Source organism: Pinus tabuliformis, chromosome 5_1 (genome assembly GCF_031772625.1).
Source record: "Pinus tabuliformis cultivar Carrire ecotype Pingquan chromosome 5_1, CPIR1, whole genome shotgun sequence".
Lineage (NCBI taxonomy): Eukaryota > Viridiplantae > Streptophyta > Pinopsida > Pinales > Pinaceae > Pinus > Pinus tabuliformis.
The window spans coordinates 75,920,639-75,933,338 of record NC_142305.1 but is presented as its reverse complement, the minus strand read 5'-3'; positions in this window follow the sequence as shown (position 1 = coordinate 75,933,338).

Below are 12,700 nucleotides of genomic sequence, written 5' to 3'. Positions count from 1 at the left end.
TTAGAGTCCAATATCTTGTCTCGTTTTGGTTTCCCTCACAAGATTATTATAGATAATGCAACAACATTTAAGTCAAATAGAATGGTTGAGTTTTGCAACAAATACAACATCACATTGGGTCATTCCACGGCCTACTATCCACAAGGCAATGGACTAACTAAGTCTTCAAATAAATCCTTGGTAAACATTATTAAGAAGATGTTGGAGGCAAACAAAAAGATTTGGCATCGAAAGCTCGTCAATGTTATGAGGGCCAATAGAGTGAGCAGCAAGAAATCAATAGGTATGTTGCCTTTTGAATTGGTTTATGGTATTGATATAATGTTTCCCACATCCCTTGCAGTGCCAGTCATGAGATTATTTCCAGAAGCTGGCAGTGAAGAAGATGATATTCAGCGCCAGATCAATCAAATGATTCACCTTCAACAAACAAGGGAAGAGGTTTCTCAAAACACTTTCCGACTACAAGAGAAGATATAGAAAATTTATGACCAAAAAACCAAGGTAGAAAAGTTTGAGCTGGAAGATGTAGTGTTGTGATGGGATGCACAAATGAAGAAAAAGGAAAGCATGGTAAGTTTGACAATCTATGGAAAGGACCTTATAAAATCTCAGCCTATTGAGGATAGAATGCATTTTTATTAAATGAAATCTATGGTCAAGAATGCTCAAGAGGGCCAGTGAATTGTAGGCTCCTGAAAAACTACTATTTTTTATGCAGCTTGCTGAAGTTGTTCATTGTCATTGTGTATACCAGTTTGCTTTCCTTGCAAGTTTTGAATTACAATCTCATTTGAGCTTGGGGCCCAAAGTGAAGGCTATAAAACTTAAATGCTTTGTGCATTGTTTAGTTGGTTTTTGAGTCAATCTAGAGTCAGTTGTGAGTTAGTTTTCAGTTTGTATTGAGTCATTTTTCAAAAATTTCAAAAAAGGTTTTCAGTCTTTCATTTGTTTGACCATATTGGCCCAATCAGCTAGGCACTTGGTTTATAGTGTTCTTGACACCTCCAAGGCGATGCCATCCCCAATAAGGCCAATGTTAGTGTCAGTATCTGCATACTTCCATCAGGGATCAAATCTACTCTTTGCATTTTCATTTTAGGTGTCTCATACTGAATTTTTTGGATCATTCCACTATGTCATGTCAAAATGGTACACTGATGGTTGTCTTCTTCTCAGATAATAAAATTTTCCCTCATGAGGTACATTTGTCGAACCATTTCCATGTTGTATTCAGTTATGGTTTCATTTATGTTTTTGTTTTAGAGTCAAGGCAGTTGTATTTTCATTAGGTCTTAGGGTTCATTTCTAAGGTCAAAAGCATAATTTCAAGTGTATATAAAGGGCAAAAAAGGTATGAGGATGACCAATAAATAAAGAGTGATTGCTAATAAGTCATGGTTATTGTACAAAGATCTTATTTCACTAATGTAATTTTCATCTCAAAAACATGTTTTTGAGATGAAAACAGAGTATTTTAGTTGATTTATATTTTTGATGTAATTCAAGTCATTTCATGTAATAAGTGTTCCCAGCTACCCCAGGAATTTCTCCTTATTGCAAGAAAATGAAACCATTGAAGAAATCAATTCAATCAAAGCATCATCCACCTGTCAAGATCAAAAAAGGTCAGAAAGTAAAAAAGGCATTAAAGTGAGAATTTGAAAATGACAAAGAACTTTAGAAAGTGGGTATGCAAACTCATAAATTAAAGTCAATTCAAGTATAAAGCCTCTCAAGACACTCATGAAAGCCTCATTTGCACTCTAGCACTCTCACAACTCCTTAGAAAAACAAAATTGGTGATTTTAAGGTGAAATTGGGCAAAACAAAGCAAGAGTATGCATTCAGCAGGGTCACTACGCGTTTAGCCTAGTTGCTACATGTTTTCAAGAGTTTACAATGTAATTTATAGTGGCAGTACGCTCCCGTAGAGGTCGTTGCGCATTTGACCAAGTCGTTGTGCCTTTTCCTGGGTCACTGCATGTTCACCTGGAAGGAGCCAAAACGTGCTAGAAACCCTCCATCACCACCAAGTTTCCAAGTTGGTCATCATATACTTCATAAAATTAGGTTGGTGGAAAATTTACTCACTCCTTCCCTCCATTATTCACCTACATAGGGTTTAAGTTGTTTTTTGTTATTCCTAAGATCAAACCCTAGTAATACATTCCCACCATCTCAAATCACATTTCCTAGCTTTCATTACTATTCCCCCTCACTTAACAACTATCCTCTATCACCTCCCTCATTCCACACATCCCCATCTCCTCCTCATCATCTCTCCTCACATCATTCCACATTTCCCATACCCACAGTCCATTCTACCATTTCCCTAGGGTTTTGACAACAACAAATCATGGCAGAAGAAGAACACGAGTCAGAGTGATGGAGAAAAACAACAGAGGAGGAAATATAAAAAAGGAGGGAAAATCATTAGATATGAACCAACCAATACTAGAGAGCTCATGGAATCTCCCATCACTATCACAACCTTTAAACATATATGCTGTTTTGAGTTTTGTGAGAAGGTGGAAAGTACACATCATCATTCTGAATTGACCAGGTAGTTCGTTATCAACCTCCATGACAATTAAGAAACCTTTATCAATGTCACTTTTACCATATCTTCTGTTATCATATCAGCTGCTACTGGGATCCAAGATGTTGGGGAAAAGTGGTTTAAATAGGAAGATTTGGAATATTGCTATTATGAGCCATATCTTAAAGCCAGCCATAAGAATGAAAGAAGGAGGATTTTTCCTTTCTCTTACCTCCTAGACAGATATGTTCCTATGATGTAAATCATCATGAAGTACTTCACATGTGAGGGCAGGTTTTCTAGGATCTATTCCTATCATATTTGGTTACTCATGCATTTTACAAGAGTCAGAATTCTCAATCTGCGCTACTATCATTACCGGGATATCAACAAGATGTCATACATTACCCGAAGGAAAGATCATGATCATCAAATGTAGACCATATTTCACCATTCTCTCATCAAAATGATAGTCCTACACTGCCTTGATCATCTTAACATTGCATGGGACACTTTCATATCCAATGAGGTTTTCACAATCCCACCTATTCAGCATGGCCAAGAGGCCCCTTCATCCTCTCATCCACCCACCTCCATTCCTCCACCTCAGCCTATACATCATTCATCTTCATCTCATGAGTCAGCCACACCATCACCTCCATCATCACCATTTCATCAGCCTATTCATTCACCTGGAAGAGATAAAGGAACTGAGCAAGAGCATATTGAGCATGGTGAGAGCAGCAAGCCCAAAAGGGTTGGTTTAGGTACCTTGGCACATACCTATGAAAGATGGCATAGGAAAGTGTTTGCCCCACTAACTGTGTGAGGGGCCTTGCCTTCTTCATCAACAAAAGCAGGTACAGAAGGGTAAGGAAAAAGTTGTAGAGGCAAAGGTCCAGCAGCAGGAGGAAGACCTCCATGAGATAGAGCATGATTTTCAGTTAGTTGAATCAGATGAACATGATGATAGTAAAAGCACAACTATTGTCATCAAGGAGAAGAATGCACTCATAGGAGAGCTCGAGGTCAACTTGCAAAGGGCCAAATGGATCATTTCCTACTATGAGCAGGAAAATAGGAAATTTGAGGTAAACAATGAGCTCATGGAGATTCAACTCAGAAAGGAAAAGAGAGAGGTTGAAAAGGAAAAGGCCTTACTTGATGAGGCATATGGGCATTATGATGAGCCACTTGATGAACAGGTGCTAAGAAAGACCAAGGACTAGAGGCCTAAAAAGAGCCTTGGAGGAGCAAAGGAAAAGGGAGGAAGAAATGGTCAATCATCTAACCTTGAATGAGCAATTTGCCAAGATGGTAAATGAAAACCGAGAATATTGGCTTGAGAAGGTAAATGATCATTTGGAGAACCTCCTAGGAAAGGTCAAGAAGGACAATGATATTTGAAGAAGGATGGCGAAGTGCTATGCGATGAGAGACAAAATTGCAAGAGCCAAACTCAATTGAACTCATGCAAAAATTGAGGCTTTGACCAAGCAAGAGGAGAAAAAGAGGTTGGATATCCTTATCAAGGCATCACTCCATGCCTCAAACATATAGCCATCTGTCAGCGCACCAATTTTGGCCATTTTTGAACAATTTTAGCAAGATGTGTTTTGCTATGTTTTTTGAAGAAATTTTGGCACAGTCAACATGCTTAAACGCACAACACCTAGGATGCTGTGCTTCTTTTTGGGGAATCCAATGAGTAAATGGTTAGAATTTTTGGATTCATAATGATGAGGACATGCACCCTGTACTTTTTCTAAGAATGTGGAGCAAAATTGGTAGCCAAAAGGGTCAAAAACTACCAAAAAATCACCTTTCTACCTCTTTTCTGGCTTGGTCGCTACCTGTTTCAGCAGTCATGGGGATTGCAATTTTGGAGGGTTAAATAAAGCTCATTTTGGAAAACCAAGGGCATTTTTGGAAACTGGACCGGATAAGCTTTCTAAGGATCTATCTTGGGCTATATTTGGACATCAAGAATATAGTCAAAAGTCAACTTGAAGAGGACATTGCGTGTTTGACCAAGGTCATTGCGCGTTTAACAAGGTCACTGCGCGTTTGACAGTTTTCCACAATTTTCATTGTTTCATCCCAGGTTGAATTTTATCTATGGGAAATTCAAGTTTTACATATGTAATTGATCTAGATGATGTAATTATCATGTTTTTACTTTTACCTAGGGTAGATACATCAGTTATATGGCCCATGTGGCATGTAATGAATAAGTTTGCTAGAGTGAGGGATGAGTCACTTTGACCACCCTACACTCCAACTATTAGTTAAAACTTTCTTGCAACTGCTCCTCCAGTCATGGATTCGACCCCTGATGCCTAGGATGAGTTTGTTGTTGGCCTATATTATGTATTTTCTCAGCCATTTTACAAGTTGGACTCATTGGGATGCTTATGCTTTGAGTAAACATCATTTTGTATCAGTTTTAGCAGGAGATTAATGAAATATTGTAGCTATTTCTTTGGGATCCATGTGGTATGATGTTCAGTTCAGTTTTCTCTATTGTGATCATATGTTAAAATGTTATTTTTACTTCATCAATCATTTCATTGCTTTTAAATGGATGTTTTCAAGTTGATCGGTAGAATCCATAATATTAATGCTCTGTTTTGGGAAAATATTCACAGTTTACGTTTTCTTCAGTTTAGGAAGGATCCATGTTGCTCACATGCTATTTCTAGCTTCTCACCTGTCTTGAATCACCTCACCCATCAAAAGCCTAGAGTGTTGAACCTTGTTCCTACCTTGCCCCATCGAACACCCTGCAATGTTTACCTAATTTCCTTTCCCTAACTGTTTGGCTCCTCCTGATCCAGTAAAACCTTTCAAAATAAAAATCAAACCTTGTGCTACTATACCTAGCCTAATATCATTTCTTGATCCAATCATCTCGGTTGATATCCTTACAGAGAGAGCCCTCTCCTGGCCTAGTAGGGCTAGCTACTTGGCTAAGTGTGGTTTGTGGTTACCCTATCATTGCCTTCCTTTAGCCTGAGGTTCAAACTAGGTGATAACATAGGGAACTATGCTTGGATTTAGTTTCATGTTTACACAGGCTTGAAACGAAAAACTATGTTTGGATTTAGTTTCATTTTTACACAAGCTTGAAACAAAAAACTATGCGTGAGATTGGTTTACATGCCCCCAACATGATGACTCAATTTTAGGTGCATGCCCCCCAAGCTTCATTGCATTCACCTAAGTAGAATATTCATGGCTATCAGGTGGATGGGATGAACATTCATATACGAGATCAATTGAAAGACTCGAGTTGGAACTTTGCTCCAGGGGACCTTGTTTCATTTTTTAACGAGCTTGACACAAGACAAGGAAATATGCTCATGACCCTTGTTTCATTTTTTAACAAGTTTGAAACAAGAAAAGGAACTATACTCACACCCTTTATTTCATTTTTTTTCAAGGTTGACATAAGACCAAGAACTATCCTCATATTCCTTGTTTCCTTCTTTAACAAGCCTGACACACGACAAGTAAATCTTCTCACACCTTTGTTTCATTTTTTAACGAGGTTGAAACAAGACCAGGAACTATCCTCATATTCCTTGATCACGACCCATAAGAGGTTATGACTTATAAGAGGTTCTCATCAGATGGGTGAACAATTCTCTGGAAGGGATACATAGCAAGGAATCCATTAGAGAGATCTCGTTTCAATGCCCCTAGTACATAATGCACAACATCACGGAATTGATCGTCAGTTGATGTAGGCATGGAAGAGTTTCCACATAATTGACCCATGGTGGACAAGATACCATTGGGACAAAAGGACCATTTAGGGAAGATGGTTGATTGGAAGCCATATTTGGACCGAGAAATGAAAGCTGGTCAACAACGAAAATTCTACCTTCATGCGGGAAACACATCACTCAAAAGAGTTTTGAAACAATATCTCCCATGTCATAAAAATAGTCACGCCCAAGAAGTAAATTGTAATCTAAAGGTCCTAGGACTACCATCACATTGAGATAAAAAAAAAAAAAAAATTCCTCCCAAAGTAATAGGTAATTGAGGAAGGATCCCTAATGGTTGACTAGTTCCTCTGTTAAAATCCAATAGATTCTGGGTAAAAGGCACAAGTGGTGGCGAACTGTGTGCTTGCCAAGCAGTGGAGGAAATGATACTCACTGATGCACCTTCATCTATAATAGTGCTAGGTACAACCATATTACAAACCTGTACTATGATCTAGAAAGGAACATAAGAAGGAAGATGACATCTTGCTAGTCGAATCCAATCAAAGGAAGTGACCAGACTACTTGGAGGGGGTACCATAAGAATAAGAGAATTTCCCCCTTGAGTTATGACAATGGGAGGATTTTCCCCCTGTCTTGATGGAACAGGAGGGTTGCCTCCAAGCTCATTGGAATCTAAAGAAATGAAAAGAACCTGAGTAGTATCTGTTATCACTCCATACATGCATGAACACCCTCAGCTTGACAAGGCTTTAGACCACTAATGCTCAATAGTTTATAGATTCAATGAATAGATGGAGAATACTAATTGTACCGGCAGATGCATACATAAACATATATGAATGGCTAGATACAGGAAGTAAATGAAGCTTGTAAATCTAATTTATCAACGCATATATAAGATGACAGTTATCTGGCATTAGACATAGAAGAAAACATGAATAACCTATTCAATTGTAAATCCAATTTATCGATGCAGAGATAAGATGACAATTATCTAGCATTAGACACAGAAGAAATCATGAATAGACTATCCAAGTGGAAGCTTAGGACAGAGGAGAAAATGGGAAGTAAACATGTAACATCAAAAGAAGCTTGTATTACTAGATTGAAGATGAGACGCTGCAAGGAAAAGAGTATCCACAGTCTCCAGAAGTTGAACCAATATTACTTCTAACTTTCAGCCATTTATAGGCCTTTCACAATGCTCCTGAGCTATCAAAGGCTCAAAGTGTCTTAATCTGTCCTCTATGTCTTTTCAAAAAATTGATGCCATGACTAGGTACGCATGGGTTCGGAGGTTTCTTCTTCTGACAGTAGAGTAACTGCATTCTGGTAGTTGGTTATGCTATCTGGGAGCTCGCTCATGCCAGCGATGCTCCATGATCTCTTTGGGTTGATTCGGCTGTGTTGCATTGTTGATGCTCCATGATCTCTTCCGTTTCGGGCTGCATCATGCTATGCTTTTTCCCTTTCCAACCTATGTCCTCCAACCATTGTCTCCCGACTGAATCCCTTTTCTGGCATGTAGATATTGTTGCACAATGCCTCTAGGGATGGTGGCCGCTTGTATCATAACCGAATAGGTTTTTGGGCCTCTGAAATCCCTTCAATCTGCCCCTTTCTGTTAACACAGAGGAATGCAGCAATACTATAAAATCTCACCCATCTTTGTTTATTTTGGACTTCAAAAGACCTCAAATATGGCCTATTCCTCTATTGGGTATGCCCTCTGGGTCACTATCACATGCCGCACATGGCCTATTACAATCTTCCCTTTATATTTTGAAATACGTAAAAAATACTGGAAATACATTAAAAAATGGCTTTGGCAAAACTGAAAATAAATATATTTTCATTCCCGAACCCTTTTGGGTCTAGGTCTTATCGCATCGACGCTTCTCCAAGGTTCCCTTTGTATTTCGTTAAGTAATGAAAAACTGCAAAAATGTATTGAAAATGGCCTTTTTGCGGACCTCAAATATTATGAAATAATATTTAGAAGTGATGATTGATGCTATGTGATTCGTTCTCCACATTTCACTAGTTTCAATCCCACTTCTTCACCCCTGTGAGCATCACCCGATGCAATGAGTGCTAAGTGAACTATTCAAAAATCATGAGAAATTAGTCAGTTACGACTACCTCTCATGGAAATGGTCATACGTTTGAATGACTTGCTTAACGCAATTGAATCCCAAAAATCTAATTTAGAATACCGTCAGGTCTGGTTCATCGGGTCACACATATACATGTGCATAGGCCCCACTCCATGGTGTTGCTCCGATGCGATATAGTGATGCGATCTGATCAGAATCGAATATCGCTCATGCCCCGGGCCATTGATAATGTGCTTCGTTAATCTCCGATAGTGATCCTGTGACGCGATGTGGGCTGTCAATCTGCACACTTGATCAACGGTCCACATTGCATTGCTGATAGCCATTACAAGTTCCACTCGGTCTGCGCTTAATTTGTCGATTTCCTTTGTCGATTGCGACCCACCGATCAGATCTGGATCGTTGATCGGCCAAATCGGATGACTGCTATGCAATTCTCTATTTATGCCTCTGATACTTGGTTTTTCATTGTTTTTATGTGTTTCTGGCCTCCCGATAGTGCTTTTTTGCCATTCCAAGGGTTCTTCTCCTGCACTGGTTTTTGATCTTTGGTAGGATTTTGCTATCTTTTGAAGACTTAAAGAGCATATTTGGATTCATTTTTGGGCCAAATACCAACAAGGCTAACACTGGCTCCTTCTGGGGATGAAAGCCTTCTTGTGAGGTTTCAAGAACTACAGAACAATGCCTTTCCTGTTAAACCAAAATCAAATCTTCTTCCTAGTGTTCCATTGGGCATGGAGTCTATTTTGCAAAAAAATAAAAACTGAAAAAATGTATTTACAATACCAAGGCTTTAAAGCCTTAAATGAAATCAAATTTCAAGAATCGCTCATTGACTGGGCTACAAAAAACACCTTCACCCTCTAAATTGTGCAAAATGAAAATGTTGCTCATCTGAACTTGAGCGATGAAAAATGGACCTGTCCATAAGGCATCAAATTTACCATCGTTTCCCTTCTTTTTCTTCAATGCATCCCATTTGAGAACCCAGTCGCCAAACTAAAAATTGTCCCATTTTACCTTTCTATCAAAGGTTTATTTTTCTTGGTCAATGTGCATTTCAACAAATTCATTAAAGACTTGTAAAATCCTACTAATTCATGATCTTCTTCAAAACATTTCCAGTATTTAACATTGTTAGGTAGAGATGGTCTATACTTCACCTTATCTTTGTATGCTTTCAGCCTTGGATGCTTTGCTTGGAAAGTTTTGTTGACTTGCTAAATAATAAGGTCTGCATCTCCAAACACCTTCAGACCTTTGATGCCCATTTCTTTAGCAACGTTTAAGCCCAACATCAAGGCTTCGTACTCTACTGTGTTATTTGTGACTTGAAAAGTTAATATGAAATATAAATGAATGCATTCCTGTGTGGGGGACACAAGGACTACACCTGCCCCTGCAGCTTCCTTAGAGAAAGCTCCATCAAAGAACATGTCCTAAATCTATGGGCCTTCTTCCTCTGTGATCTAGCAAACTGGTTTCTTAAGCTGCATGGAGGCCAACTAAGATTCTTCAATTTGAAGAAAACAAGTTCCAAAATCAGTGTCGATAGCATAAATGGGATTATTAGTGGGATTCTTCTCATTACTGATGATATAAGCCAATTGAGACTCTTTGTACAATCTCCTATTTTCACCTCCAAAAATTGGGACAGTAGCATAGGACAGATCCTTTTTCAATGTTCCACCTAATATCTTGATCCAGCCTCTGGAAAGCAACATGCCAAACTTGGGGGGTACATCTACTACCACAATATCCATCATCATGCTTTTCATGGGTAGCCGAGACAAGGTGATGGCTAGATCCTTTATTAATCCCAAACATTTCAGTTTTCTAGAGTCAAAAGAAAACAGGTCATGATAAGGCTTGGTAATGTCCAGACCCAGCTCATCCATGATAGCCTTGGGCATTAGATTATGTCTGGCCCCAGTTTCCAGAAGGCAGTTGTGAAGGATTTTATCATGAATAGTCAGAGAGACAGAATGATGGGGAGCTGTCCTCATAATTTTCAATCATTGGGCTGACAACAATAACTAGTTTATCATCTTACAGATTTACATAGTCGGTGGAGGCTTGGATGGAATTAGGCTCAAGGGCCTTGAGGATAGATTTATTGAAGGACTCATTCTTCACTAGTTCAATCAGAGGTATAGGTATTCTTAGCTTCTAAATTTCTGATTGAAAACTGAAAGGAGAAGGAGACTTGTCAAGGCCTCTTACCTCGTGAGCTGGAGCTTTGATGATGATGGGATAAACTGCCGATTGGTTCTACTTATTATCCTGCTGTATTGTAGGGACAACAAATCTTTGAACAGGAGTTTCCTTGGCATTATTCATCTTCAACCTCAGATTATATTTTTGTTGACATTCAGTTTGTAGAACAACTTCACCGTCCCACTCTTGGCTGATCTGGTCATTGAATAATGAATTTTCATAGGCAGCTAAGGTAAAAAAGGAGGCACTGCCTTTGTCTTCCATACAATGGATCTCATCATCTTCTTCAAACTACTTTTCTTCCATGACTGCATTCTGGAAAGGGGGCTTCACCCTTTGGTCTTCATTAGCATCTTTTTTTCTTTGCAGAATCTGCAACTGCTCATTGGTTCTTCTATATGGATTTGGATCTCTAGGAGAAAAGGTGCTAGGAACTCTTCCTCTCCCAGGGTGCTGCTCAACCTTTAATTTGGAGATCTCAGAAGCTAATGACTCTATCATCTTGGTCATTTTATCTATCTTGGGATCTGAGGATGATGAGGACTTGCCCCTCTGTCTCCTTCTATTAACATTCCCCTTGAGCTTCTCTGCAGCCATGATGTTTGATTCTACTTCCAAGGCTGCATCTTGCATATCAGCCAAGGTAGTACATTGCCTCTCCCTCAATAGTAAATAGAAGTAAGAATCAAAGGCACTGGCATAGATGAGTCTAGTAGAGGTAGTGGTGGGTTTTACTTCAACTGGTATCTTGTTGTACATGTGGTTAAACATCTTATTAAAATCAGAAAGCAACTCACCATTTTCCCTCTTTAAGTTTCCAAACTTGGTGTGGTAGTAGAGTAGATCCTTCTTATCCCCCCAATGCTTTAGGAATGCATCATCTAAAGCCTCAATATCTGCTATAGATCTTGGGGTCAGTTCTCTGAACCATTTTCTAGCCTCTCCATCTAGACGTTGGACAAAGACTCTCATCTAGACATCATCTTCACTAATGTCCAGGTTATCAACATAGCTATAGAATGATTCAAGATGTTCTTTAGCTGTAGCACCTTCAGTCCCAGTGAACTTAGGCATATACTTCTGATATTCTCCAGTAGGAATGGCATTCAAAGGAGTGAGCAATACTAGAGGTCCATACCTAGCAGCTATGATTCTTTCCATTTTGGTAGGTGTTTGTGGGCCTGCCATAGTTATGGTGGCTATAAGGGTACTGGAAGTTTGAATGACAGAGGGTTGAGGAGTGATTGATATGACTAAAGGAGTATGATGGATAGGAGGCGAGGTTTCCTTTGGACATACAACAAAAGAAGAAACTAAAGAATAAGGAGATTTATAAATCTTTGAGATTTTTCCTTCACTGCTAGTATTAGAAACTATACTCTCAACATGTATTTTTTCTATTACATGATTTTCTTGTAGAGGTATAGAATATTGTTTAGATTTACCTGAACTTGATGCACCTTTTTGCAATACCTTTCTTTCTTTGATGATTTCTTCAGGATCAGATACAGGGTTAGCGTGTGGCTTCTGAGGATTTCTTCAAGTATGCCTCATAAACTGAGCTAGAACTATGAAGTGGAGTCTCCAAGAGGTTCACCCTTCAGTAGAGTCACCAAATAGATTATTACAACCAAAAAAGTGTCCATACTTTGTATATCATCAAAGCTGGATCTCTGTCGTCTCCAAGGGAAGCTAAGCTTCAGTCTCCTCTCCCTGGAAACAACACCAATTATGTTATCACTCCAGGAAACTCTCCTAGGTTGGAGCTTGGAGATGCCTAGTAACATATAATCTTCAATATTGTTTTCAGAACTATTGGAATTTCTGAAGGTCTGGATCAAGCTAGATAATCGTTTCAAATCTATTTTCACTCCATACATGCATGAACACCCTCAACTTGACAAGGCTTTAGACCACTAATGCTCAATAGTTTATAGATTCAATGAACAGATGGAGAATAATAACTGTACCGGTAGATGCATACATAAACATATATGGATGGCTAGCTATAGGAACTAAATGAAGCTTGAAAATATAATTTATCAACGCAGAGATAAGATGACAGTTATTTGGCATTAGACATA